Source organism: Lepidochelys olivacea (genome assembly GCF_965140295.1).
Source record: "Lepidochelys olivacea isolate rLepOli2 genome assembly, chromosome: 1".
Lineage (NCBI taxonomy): Eukaryota > Metazoa > Chordata > Testudines > Cheloniidae > Lepidochelys > Lepidochelys olivacea.
This window is the reverse complement of record NC_140411.1, coordinates 282,033,217-282,045,544: the sequence shown is the minus strand read 5'-3', so window position 1 is coordinate 282,045,544 and position 12,328 is coordinate 282,033,217. Positions and strand designations below refer to the sequence as shown.

General features: G+C 39.0%; 1 protein-coding gene across 3 annotated transcripts in view; it reads left to right on the top strand.

Annotated features, from left to right (window-relative positions):
- The window catches only part of SYT1 (synaptotagmin 1), a 507,893-nt gene that overhangs the window by 108,713 nt on the left and 386,852 nt on the right, over positions 1-12,328 (top strand). The gene's annotated exons all lie outside the window — the stretch shown is intronic.

Here is a 12,328-nt window from a genome sequence, read left to right as displayed (position 1 = left end):
ACAGTATTGATGGGTACAGCAGCATGTATCATTGGTTTCACATATGTATGTCTCAATCCATGGAAACTAGATACATGAAGTTATGAACAGTTGTGTTTATAAAATGTCTGCTGTATTGTTTTAGCTAGTGATTCCATCCAATTCAATTATTACACAGCTCAGAATCTTCATTAGCCAATCAAATTGCTTCCTCAGTCTGTCATTTTGAGTTCTTGTACTGAATGTAAGAGTGTTTTGAAGTTAGTTGTAATTGAATTATGAGTAATGATCTTTTTATTCAGTCCCATGTTTTCTGAATATTCATATTTTCGAAACCATAAATGAATTCCACAATCCTGACACTTTATATTATTAATATTGATTATATTCATAAAAGTTAATTATGTCCAGACACTCAAAATTATGTTTAATTAATTGAATTACCATAGAGGAAATAAAGATTCAAGTGGTTACTAGTATCAAAAAATACTTTTTTTTTTTTAATGAAAACTTTTATGTATTTAAATAATGGTAAATAAATGCCAGTTCACGCTCTTTTGTATCCTACAATTCACATGTTGAATGCCTTTGATTAGGGAAGTTTTGAGGTTAAAATTTCTCTATGTACTTCTTTCCCGGGGTAATATTTTAAATTTAATCAGAAGTTAACTTATTATTAAAACTGTATTCATTACTTCTAACTTCTTCATCTGAAAACAGATGTTGTCAGTAGTGACATTCACTACTAATTTTAGCTTTGTTTCAATGCCTCTTGAATTAGTAAATGTTTGAAATAATATGAACTGAAATAAATGGCTTTATATATCCAACTGTAGTTTATTCTTAGTAGACTATACACAGGTACCTCTGCCTACTACAGCCCAGAGATCCAGAGACACTTGGGTGACATTCTCCCCTTGGAAGTCATAGCACAAGAGAAACGTTAGATTCCCTATATTGTTACAAGCTTGATACAACTTCTGATTAAAATACCATAGTATGTACCATTCCTTCTAACTGTTAAAAGGTATTTTCATAGTCTGAAGTTATTTGCAAGACTTTTGATGCATGTCGCACATTATTCATACCACTTTTTCTTGCTTACATTTCAAGGACTTCATTCCGATAGAGCTTTCTTGTGTGTGTGTGTGTGTGTGTGTGTGTGTGTGTGTGTGTGTGTGTGTGTGTGTGTGTGTGTGTGTGTGTGTGTGTGTTTTGGAGGGAGAGCTTCTAGAATTTGAGATAATTCACAGGTCAAATGACCGACAAAAACCTACAAAGCTGAGAAAATGCCAATAAAAGTTCACAAAACAAGTGAAAGTCTAAAAGTGAATGAAAAGCAATATGTCCTGCTCTGTCCCGTATGAAAATAATACACTTACAAAAGCTTAGTATTGTTTTTCTATTTGTAGAGGGGGTGTCCCAGTGAAGCTAAGTCTTTCTTTCAGTCCATCTGTGACCTTAGCTCTGGCTCTTGTTTTGCCTAAAGCCTGTTTTATTTTCAGTACAAAAAATTCGATACAACCTTTTGCAATTTGTAAGAAAGGGGAGGAGAGATGGAGATTGGAAAAAGAATTATTTTCTTACTCCCCCAACACTTTCTCCCACAGATACTGTTGAAAATGAATCTTGATTGCAGTAGGAGTGTGTTCATTAGGATGATAAATATTAGTTTCCATCTCTGTTCTTAATCATGTGTGTCTCAGTCATGTGTAGCTTCTTTTGGGCATATGAACTACTTCTCATGAATGTGTCTGGGAGTTAAATAAGTCACCAATGCTTAAATCTGTTCTCGTAGATAACTCATTCTAATTGAAATGAGGACTGGCAAATGTTTTGGGATCTGAGAGCTGAAGTTCCTATTTGAACTGTGGTTTCCAGGACTGGCATTCACATCTGCCTGTGTTTGAACCTGGATTGCTACTAAACAGCTTACCAACATATACCAGTGATCAACAATAAGATACGTAACTAAGAACATGGAATAGAATAAAGTTTCCTGTGAGGTAAATATAAAGTAGAAAGCACAAAGGGAACAAAACTATGTCAAGGCATATTTCAGAAAAATCTATAAAGGGCATGTTGGGACTGAATGGGCTTCACAAATCCACTTCAAGTACTTTTAGCAATGAACTCTAAATGTCTGCCAGGTAGCAATCACCATTCTTACTTAGCTGAGCGTTCAGGCATTGCTTTTTTAATAGCATCTTCCAATCTTGATAATCACACAATGTGTTATAAGTTATCAGTAAAATTTTGATTAAAGGGAATTATCTACTAGGATCTCAATTACACACTAGGATCCATCCAATTACACAATTATGCTGGCACAAAGTCCATTGGACTTCATTGGGATCCTATTGCATGATCAGAGTGTATATCTTTCAAATTACAGATTTTAACATTTTGTATCAAGTGACTTTGGAAACTTTGGATAAAATCAACCTTTGGGCCAAACTCTTCCCTATTACAACTATCTTGGCCTCTCCAGAAATGCAAAGTGACTCACCAAAGATGTAAAATCACCTTATTAGAGGCCCTGGGGATTCTCATACTTTAAGAGGAATCCTCAAAAGGCATAGAGCTTTCAAAGCAGGTCTACTCCAGCCCACTAGCTCTGACACTGTCATAGGTGAAATACCCAGGAGAAGGCAGGATAGCCAGTGGGCCACTATGCCCCAGTGATTCCCCAGTTATTGGAATGGTCCCTTTGGGATCAGTAGCAATTGCTACAACTTAGAGCTGCCCCCAGGCTTCTGTAAATTGTGCTTTTGTGAGTTTGGTACTTTTGGCCCTAAAATCAAAGAACCCAAAGCTAAACGGTCTTGAGAATATTGCCTCTTAAGTTCAGTGAAGTCATGCCTGCTTATACCAGAGCTGAATATGTTCCTGTTTGGCAACTCTTCCACTTTCTTTTTAACAGTATTCTGTAGCCCATTGATTCAGGAACAGAAGAACAAAATCTGGAATCCTTATTCAGTTCTCTTGCAGGAAAAACTCTGGTGACTCTAATGGAGTACTGGGAGTCCAGGCAAAATTCCATTATAGTCCATGGAGTTGACCAATGGAACAAATGGAGGATTTAGCTCACAGACATTTTATCTTCACTATAATGCATTTATTAATCTTATAAACATATATAAATATCTACATGTTTTTATGCAGTTAGCAATGCCGAAGTGTTGCTTCCTGAGTGTTGTTTAAGTGGGTTGAGAAAAATGACTGGTCTTCCTAACTAATCCCAAGTATTTTTTCAGAACCCTTTTTCCTTGCCAATAGACTTACCAAATTCTCTGGACACCAAAAGTAAGGCGTAGTTATAAGGTGTTTCTATATAAACACCAACTATTTTCTGAAGTAAGGGATAGTCCAACTAATGAACTCTCACTTGAAACTTGTTCATTGCAAGTGTGCTTCAAAGCTGTTAGAATTTGCAGACTTGTCTCAAAGAACAAAGGTCATAAAGTGTAATAACACACATGAAAATATGAACGTCTGTCCATGATTCCTCTTTCCCATCTCCCTCCTGCTCTCATAACCAGTACTCCTTACTTTTCTTACATCCTTCTCTGGTGACCCACTGATAAATTAAAATCCCTCTATGAAAACCTCTTGGTATTTCCTCGTTAACTTGGAAGTAACACCAAATTCTTCATTCCATGACATCACCAATACCATCAGTTGCAATGAGACTTCTGTTTTGTTTTGTTTTTTTTTCAGATATCAACAGTGAACCAGAAGTACCATGAGGATTTTGCAGGAAAAACTAGAATTTAAAGCAGGTAGCATAGCTAAGCACAGGCTTTACTCTTCCGTATCAGAGAGACAATAGAAATGGTGGTCCAAAAAGTTTTTTTCCTCTTCGTGGGATGCTGTATTTATGATAGGCTCTTAACAAAGTGTGTAAAGACCCCCCCCCAACAACCATCATGGGCCTCTCTACCTTGGGTCCCGAGCCTACTGTTTCTGTTAGTCTTAAACAGAAACAATTGTGCACAACCAGTTCAAAATCTTGAAGAATCACCCCAGCTAACTAATTGGAGCAGGGGCCTTACTGTGAGCTCCCTACTGTCCTCGGTCTCCCAAGAACCTTCCCAGTGGAAGTCAACAGGGAAGCTGGTCAGGAAATGGGCTGTGTTTCTACAGAAAACTTCCAATTGTTTCAAAAACTTGAAAACCGAAAAGATTTCAGTTTTCGTCAAGGGGGAACTGAACAGCTTTTGAGGAAAGACAAGGTTTGCCGCAAACATTTTCATTGGGATGAAAACCCAATTTTCTATGGAAAAAAAGTTTTGAGGGAAATTGTTTGACTAGCCCCAATCACCTTATTGTGATCCTTAATTGGCAGGGTGATAGGTCCAACTCATTGTTGCATGATGCCATTGAGACCAAGAACATAGCAAAATTCCAAAAGCCATTGGACATTTATATAGATAATAAGAATATCTAAAGTTATGTTAGTAAATACCAAGAGAAAGTTTTAGAAGAGAGAGAAAACTGTTCATGTTCAGGGCATGAACCAATCTCCAATTACTAGATGTTAAGAGGAGTCTCCCGTGGAGGACAGATTATACTACATCTAATTCCTGCAGGGTTTCATGCACCCTCCTCTGAAGTATTTGATCCTGTCAGATACCTTGAGTCAGATCCACTATTGCAATTTCTATCTCTCTAGCATCATAGTATGATGTAGACCCTCTTCACTAGAAACTGAATCAAAACCAGCAACTTGACATCCAACTATGGCAATCCATTGTGGGTACATCTGAATAATTACATTTCCCATCCCTTTACTCCCTTGTGCATGGAAGGTACTTAAGATAGCATGAATCAATATTTTGATTATTTTCCCAGACATGCAATTTTTTTTGTTTTGTTTTGTTTTCTGGTTTATACATTGGCTGAAAGATAGGCCAAATTTATCCCTGGTGCAACTCAACAGACATCTGGAGGGCAAATTTGATTCAATATGACACACTGTATACTTTGTTGCAAAGCTCTGAGACCACTGTGTAACTTCCCCTTCAAGGAATTTAGTAAAGAAATCACTATGATTAGGCCTGTTATCTTCATTGCTTCTTGTTTCCCACTAATGATGAGCTCATGCAATTTTTTTTTCTTATCTTGATGTTTCTGTGTTGTGGTGAAGAAGCATTAGCTGATGAGCAAAAACAAAGAATGCAAAAAATAAATAGTTTTGTGTAAACTAGGAGACCATGTAGACTGACTGGCTTATACAAAAAGGTAAATACTGTTCTCAGTTACAGCAAAGTAAGTTAGGAGTAACTCCTTTTTAAGTCAGTGGAGTTACCTGAGTGTGAGAAGAAAATTTGGCTTGATATACATTTTTGGGACCATTTTATTTTTCTTCCAGGTGTATAGTAATCCAGAATTTGACTTCCTGGACTAGGAAGAAGGTACTCTCTTTCCTAGGACTCTGAGATAGATTTCTCTGTGCCCCAACGATACTTCTCCTCCTTACAGTCCTGGAAAAACTTATATTCTATGGACACAAGGGGACTGGCTCTTCTTTTATCTTGATATCTAGACATTTATATTTGAACAAATCAGAATGGTGTCTATAAAGAGGATCAGAAGTTTTGTGCTATGGCCTAAGACCAACAAGGGTCTGAACTAGTCTGTCTTTTTATAAATGGTATTGGAGTCATGGGCCTGAGAGGGGAAAGAGCCTTTGCCAACACTTAGTCCTTTCTGCGCAGAAGGGACTAAGTGTAATAGTGAATGACTCCTGATATTTGTGTACGATCTCTATATAGCAAACACTGTGTATCACCTTAAACATGAAATGCACATTTCATATTTGAATTTATAATGAAGAACAAAACTGAGCTGAGTTTCTATTATTAGCCCATCCAAATGATGAAGAAATTCTACTTAGGGCTTAATCCTATAGTCAAATGTTTCACATTTAAAACTCCCAGTAAAGCAGAGTTTTGCCTCTATGGGACTTCAGGATTGGGTCCTAAATAGGGTTGCCAACTCTCCAGGATGGTCCTGTGCTCTCCAGGAATTAAAAATCTATTTTTAATTAAAGATTATGGTCATGTGATGAAACCCTCAGGAATATACATATCCAATATTGGCAATGCTAGTCTGAAATATATATTGTGTTACTGTTTCATAAATACTGGGCCTGCTTCGGATGTATTTTTTTACTACTGTAAGAACATTGATTTCAAGGAAGTTCTTCTGTCTTTATGCTTCCTGTGAACTCAGAATCTGCCCCAAAGTTTATTTTATGGAAATAATTTTATTTTCAGCAAAACTGTGTTTATGGTAGAAGTGGAGACCTACTGATTTTTGTTTTCAATTATTCATATCCAGTGTGGCTTGAATTTTGTGCTGGTAAAGAAAAGCAAGCAGGCTAAATTCTGCCATGGTGCATCCTACTGACCATACTTCCTGTTATCCATTCAGCCCTGCTGGCCTAATACAGATAAATAATGCACAATGTACATAGTATGTGTGTGTTTATAACCACCTCTTAACTGTCATCATTCAAATTCTATGTTAATGATTCCGCAAACACCACATTAATGGTCAACTTTCTAATGGCAACCAGGGTATATAATGACTGGTATTTATATTGTATATGCCTATATATTATGGAAATGTGTAGGTTAGAGTGTTATCAGCATTACTACTACTGTTTGTTCCTAACATTGTGAGAGAGAAGATGAACCAAGCAAAACAATTCATTGACTTGTACATGACCAACTGTTTTGAACAGTTTGTCCAGACAATGGGTTTATTTTCTCCTATCTTTTTTCTTTTAAAGAGACAATATGATGTGAAATCTCTTTGTATTTTTGAAGTACAACTGCTTATCTGTGCCTGACACCACATCACATCATTATGAGAGGTCCAAAGTTTGCAGTTCTTTCTTGGATTTAATTATCTAGCACTTTTCAACAGTAGCCTGACTGCTACTGACATGCAGAATTTCAATTTGTTCAAATATCTTGTGTATGTGCGTGCCTCCTTGATATTGATAACAGCGGTTTCTGTTAGTGCTTATCTGCTTTTGAGTCTGAAAATGGAATAGAGAAGGAAAATAGAAAGTAATAGCTACACGCTCTAGTTAGCGAGGCAGCCATCAAGGCTTTTTATCACACTAATATTTGGAAAAATACAGTATGCGTGTTGAAGCTTAGTTTTTCAGATGTCTCAAGGAAACGGAGATTGCAAGGAACAGGTTTGGCACGGCAAATATGCCCACAAAGCAAAACAAATCATCATCCAAACAAGGAGTGATTGGTCTTGTGGGATTCTTTGTTACATTTTCCTGATAGCTTTCTGACATGTTAATTATCATGTTTATCTCGCTTGCTAGCTACAGTTTTTTGACTCTGTGGTGTACTTGATGTTTGGGTTTTTTCCCCAAACACAGCAGAGATGAGAAAAGAAGCCATTGTTAGTTTTTCAGTGTAACATGAACCAGTAAGTGTGGACAGTCAAGGTAAAGAAAACTGTAAAGAAAGGAACCCTGTATTCTTGTGTTTGCAAAATAGATTCTCTAAGTAATGAGCAGTTAGTAAAATGGAAGCAGAATTGAAAATATGGGTGAATTTGAATTCATCTGTAAAGGAAGTCATAAAATTCAGGAAGCATGGATAATGTAGGCACAGGTCAAGTGTTATATTGTGCTCCCTTTTAAATGAGTGGAAACATTGAAGACCTGTATTTTGAAATACAGTATAAAACACAACTTGTGCCTATAAAATATTCTTGTTTCCCTGCCACACCCTACCCCAGAGAAGGGCAGTAGAGAGATCCTCCAAGCTGCCTAGAGTGGCTGTGTGGGAAGCAGCCAACCAGGGCCCAGTAGGCTAGTATAAGAAGAGCTGCAGGGCCAGAGCAAGTTCAGTTCCTTGCTAGAACTGGATGAGAGTGGATGGTGCTCCAGGCTGGCTGCTGGGACTCCACGAAGACAAGGTCCTGAAGTAAGGGTGAAGAGTGTGTGGGAGCCACGGGGAAGTGGCCCAGGGAATTATAGCAGCAACACAGTTTATTTAAAGGGACATTGTGAACGGCTGCTATCTATAGGGTCCCTGGGCTGGGACCCAGAATAGAGGGCAGGCCCAGATTTCCCCTCCCCCCAAAGTCACTGGGAAAGTGGCCTGGACTTTGAGGCACCTCATAAACGGGACTGAACTGTAGTGGCCCAGCTGAAGAGCTGGGGCCAGAAAGGCCCTGAGAGGGCAAAGACACTGCATCCAGGGAAGGAGCCCTGGAACACTGCTCTATTCCGGAGCAGGGATGAACTGAGAGACACATCACAGAGGGCACTGAGAGAGGCCCCTGTTGGACTTGTACCCCAAAAGGGGTTTGCGTTGCTTTTTTCACAGATGGACAGTGTATGTGACTCAGCCAGAGGGCTGAATCGCTGAAGACCTGCCATAGAGAGAGAGTACAGGCACATGCGTGGTCTATCAACCAAGCAAGATCATAACAAGCTTTAACAGGACTTTATTTTCAAAGTGGAAACCTCTTTACCAAGCGAAATAGTCCCTTGTGTAATAAATGCTGTGAGGTCTCTGCTATCTTCATGCAACATAACCTGGTGGTATGCACTCTGCAAATCAAGAGTAGAAAACATCTTTGCTCCACAGAGTTCTGCAAACACTACTTCTATTTGAGGAAGAGGATGACTGTCTATCACAATAGCTTTATTTGGCTCTCTTAAGTCCACACAAAGGCGAATGCCTCCACCCTTCTTCTGCGTCACAACTATAGGTGAAACCCATTTCGAGGAGTCGATCTCTTCAATAATGTCCTTTTGAACAAGTTTTCTAAGTTCCTCTGAAACAGCTTCCCTGACTGAAAATGGTAAGCGGCATAACTTCTGTCGTACAGGCATCACATTATTCCGCATTTTAACTTTATGAAGAAACCCATAAGCACAGCCGAGTTTCTCCTCAACCTGGTGTTGTGTCCCAGCTGAAACTGGTGTGTTTACTGCAAGAGTGCTTTGCTGAGGAAGATCAATTCGTCCATTAACTACCCTGAGATTTAAAGCAGCCAATAAATCTCTGCCAAGAATGGGAGTGCCTTTGTGGACAATGTAGAACTCTGCAGTTACACAGCAATCACCAAAAGTAACCATTACTGGCAGGCAGCCATGTACTGGAATATGGTTTTTCAAATAGAACACCAAGTGAAGTTTGGGGTCAGTATGAGGCACATCTTTAAAGTAATGTGGATAGACGGAATCAGATGCTGCTGAGCCAGTGTCCAACATTAGCTGAATAGCGTGTGGTTTGCCTGAGGGTATGGTGGAAATGTTTACAGTGTACTTTATCTGTTCTGGAATATGTGCAGTAGTGATTTTGTCCACGCTCAGCACAGTAACATCTGGTATTTTAACTGTATGCACCTGTTGATTGAACGGGCTACTGCGACACACTTTAGCAAAATGTCCAATCTTTTTGATTGCACTGAGATACTTTTGACAGACATCCTGTGTAGCTTGCAAGGTGTTGTGGGGATCCACAGCGAAAACATGCTTTTACTGTATTTTGAATTTGCTGATTTGGTGGCTTTTCATTAGTTTTCCTCTTGCAATTGTGTTTCTGCAGTGGTAGTGAACTTTTCCTGCAAAGGAGTCACAGCTTGGACTGTGCCTCCTGTATCCATGTTCATTATTTTGGCTTCAGCTGTAGCTGACTCAATCTGAGTAGCAATGGTTATTGTTTTTTCTAGTGTAAATTGTGGTTCTAGAAGTAAGCGTTCTCTTACATGAAGCATGGTTGTTTTCTCAATGAGCTGGTCTCTAATCATCTCATCTGCCATATTCCCAAAGTCACAGATTACAATCAGACTCCTCAGGGAAGCAATACACTGAATTATAGTTTCCCCTGGTTTCTGCTCACGCTGGTGAAATCTGGAGGGATTAGCTGCTACATTCACTTTTGGCACAAAAAAATTCTTTAATGCAGTGAGTTCAGTCTCATATTTATCATCTGCAAGGGGGAAAGTGTAAAATATACGCTGCCCTTCTACTCCAAGGCAGTGGATTAGCAGAGCACGCTTTCTTTCTTCAGAAATCTCTGTAGCACTGATTGCAAGCAGATAAATCTCAAACATATGGATCCAGGTAGTAAAAGCAATTGGAGGCTCACCTGGGCTTTGCAGAAAGGGTGCAGGTGGGTTAAGAGGCAGAAGATCCATCTTCGTCGCCAAAATGTTGCATCAACTAAGCAAGGTATTAACAAGCTTCAACAGGATTTTATTTTCAAAGTGGAAACCTCTTTACCAAGTTGCTGCTGCACCCTCTGTAGCTCTCTCCCAGCCTCTCAACTCCTCTCCCCTCCTTCCTGTTTCCTGTCCTTTCAGACTCCCTACAGCCAGTGCTCCCAATTCTAATAATTACAAGCAACATCTAAACACCACAATGTGCTCGGCCAGGGGGCGCTCTTGAGAGGTGAGTGCAACCCTGTTACAATAATAAATACAGTATGGTGGTGTTTAGTTGACATTTTGGGGGTGAAAATCAAACAGTCTATAGAAATGTGAAATGCTGGTATTTTCAAAGTTTCAATTTACACAAAGGTTTAGTCTTAAAGAATATTAATTCTATTTTTATAGCTGTCACTTAGGAAACTATTTTGGCGGAAGCAAAATGTTCTTAATATACTGTGCCCTAACCAATGAACTATTGGATACATGCAGGCTATCAGTGCCTCTGTGTTGTTTTTTGTGAATGCAGCCCTTTATTTCATTTGCTTTTGTAATGCCCAAACCAAAACACTTTGTGTGACAGACTGCATTCTTATGTTCACCTTTTTTTTACAAAACTATGAAAAATTTTGTAGAAGTATGCCGGCTGAGGTGTCATTTGAAAACTCATAATCTGCTGAACATTATTGTTCTGGTAAAATATGCGTGGCGCCATTGTATGTAAAGTTTATAAGATTCTACTATATAACATTGCTATAACATGTTCCAAAGGTAGAAAAGCAGGCCCAGACCAGTTCTTCAGAGTCAAAAAGATACACTGATGCACTGGCCAGGTATCGGCATAATCAAATGGACTATCCTGAACTATCACCTGGCTAATGGCCATTCTTTGGCAGAAAGAAGGGTGTAAGTGAGAACTTTACATATTGGCAAAGACACAACTGGGGTTTTTCCATGTGAACAGACTGTTGCCTGAGTCCCAACTGGAGGTGATCCTCAAATTGGGAAGAAGGGTATAAGAATGAGAAACAGAGTCACCCAAATCACCTCTTTCCCCATCTCTACTCACAGCATCAACATCTGAAAGACAAAGGAAGCATCACTGAACTGGGGGGAAGTCCTGGCTGAAGCAATCCAGCCAGACTGCTGTTAGCTTATAGTGAGGAAACATCTTTTGCTTTTAACTACACTTAACTTGATAAATTAGGTATTAGTTTGTCTCTTATCTTTTATTTTCTTTGTGACCAATTCTGATTTTATACCTCATTACTTGTAGTCACTTAAAATCTGTCTCTCTGTAGTTACTAAACTAGATGTATTGATTTTATCTAAACCAGTGTGTGTTTGGATTGAGGTGTTGGGAACCTTCACTTAAGATAACAGGACTGTGCATATCATTTCCCATTGATGAAATGTCAGACTTTCTCTGAGCTTGTATTATTCAGGATGGTGCTGGACAGTACAAGATAAACATTTCTGGGGGACTGTCTGGGACTGGAAAGTTGCTGGTGTTGTCCTATAATAATTAATGAGTGGCTAGCCAGAGCATTCATGTAATTCAGTGGGGAATGATGTTGCATGAACTGGCCAGGAGTGGTTGTTCTCACAGCAAAGAAGAGAATAACACACCCTAGCTTGGAGAATTGAGGGGACACAGCTGTTGAGCAGTCCAGATTGTACTCTGGGGAATATTGCACTTCGTTACACCCAAAATGAAACATTTCCAACTTTTTCAATTAGCTGACAATTCTGAAAAAAATTGGGTTTGGGTAGAGCTGACACTATTTTTCACTTTTTTGGAACTGCCTGCTAACCAAACAATGAGTTATTTGTACAGATGTGGCTTCTATTTCCATGCCTGCCTCCATCTTGTCAATGTCAGGGATTGAACAGGAACTTCCTGAGTTAACCACATGAGTCTGTATAATTTGATTTTAAAAGCCAAACTCCAAAATTATTAGCTGTAACATTCAGATATTCTCTCTGGATTGTGTATATAGTGGCAGGGGACATGTAACATGCACTGACCAGCATGAGGGTGGTGGGGGGAATCTGTGTGTAGTTACAGAGGGTGGGAAGAAATCTTTCTTTATTATGTGAGCCTCGCCAGGAGGTAGGACAGTTAGGTACATCTGATATATTGGCTCTT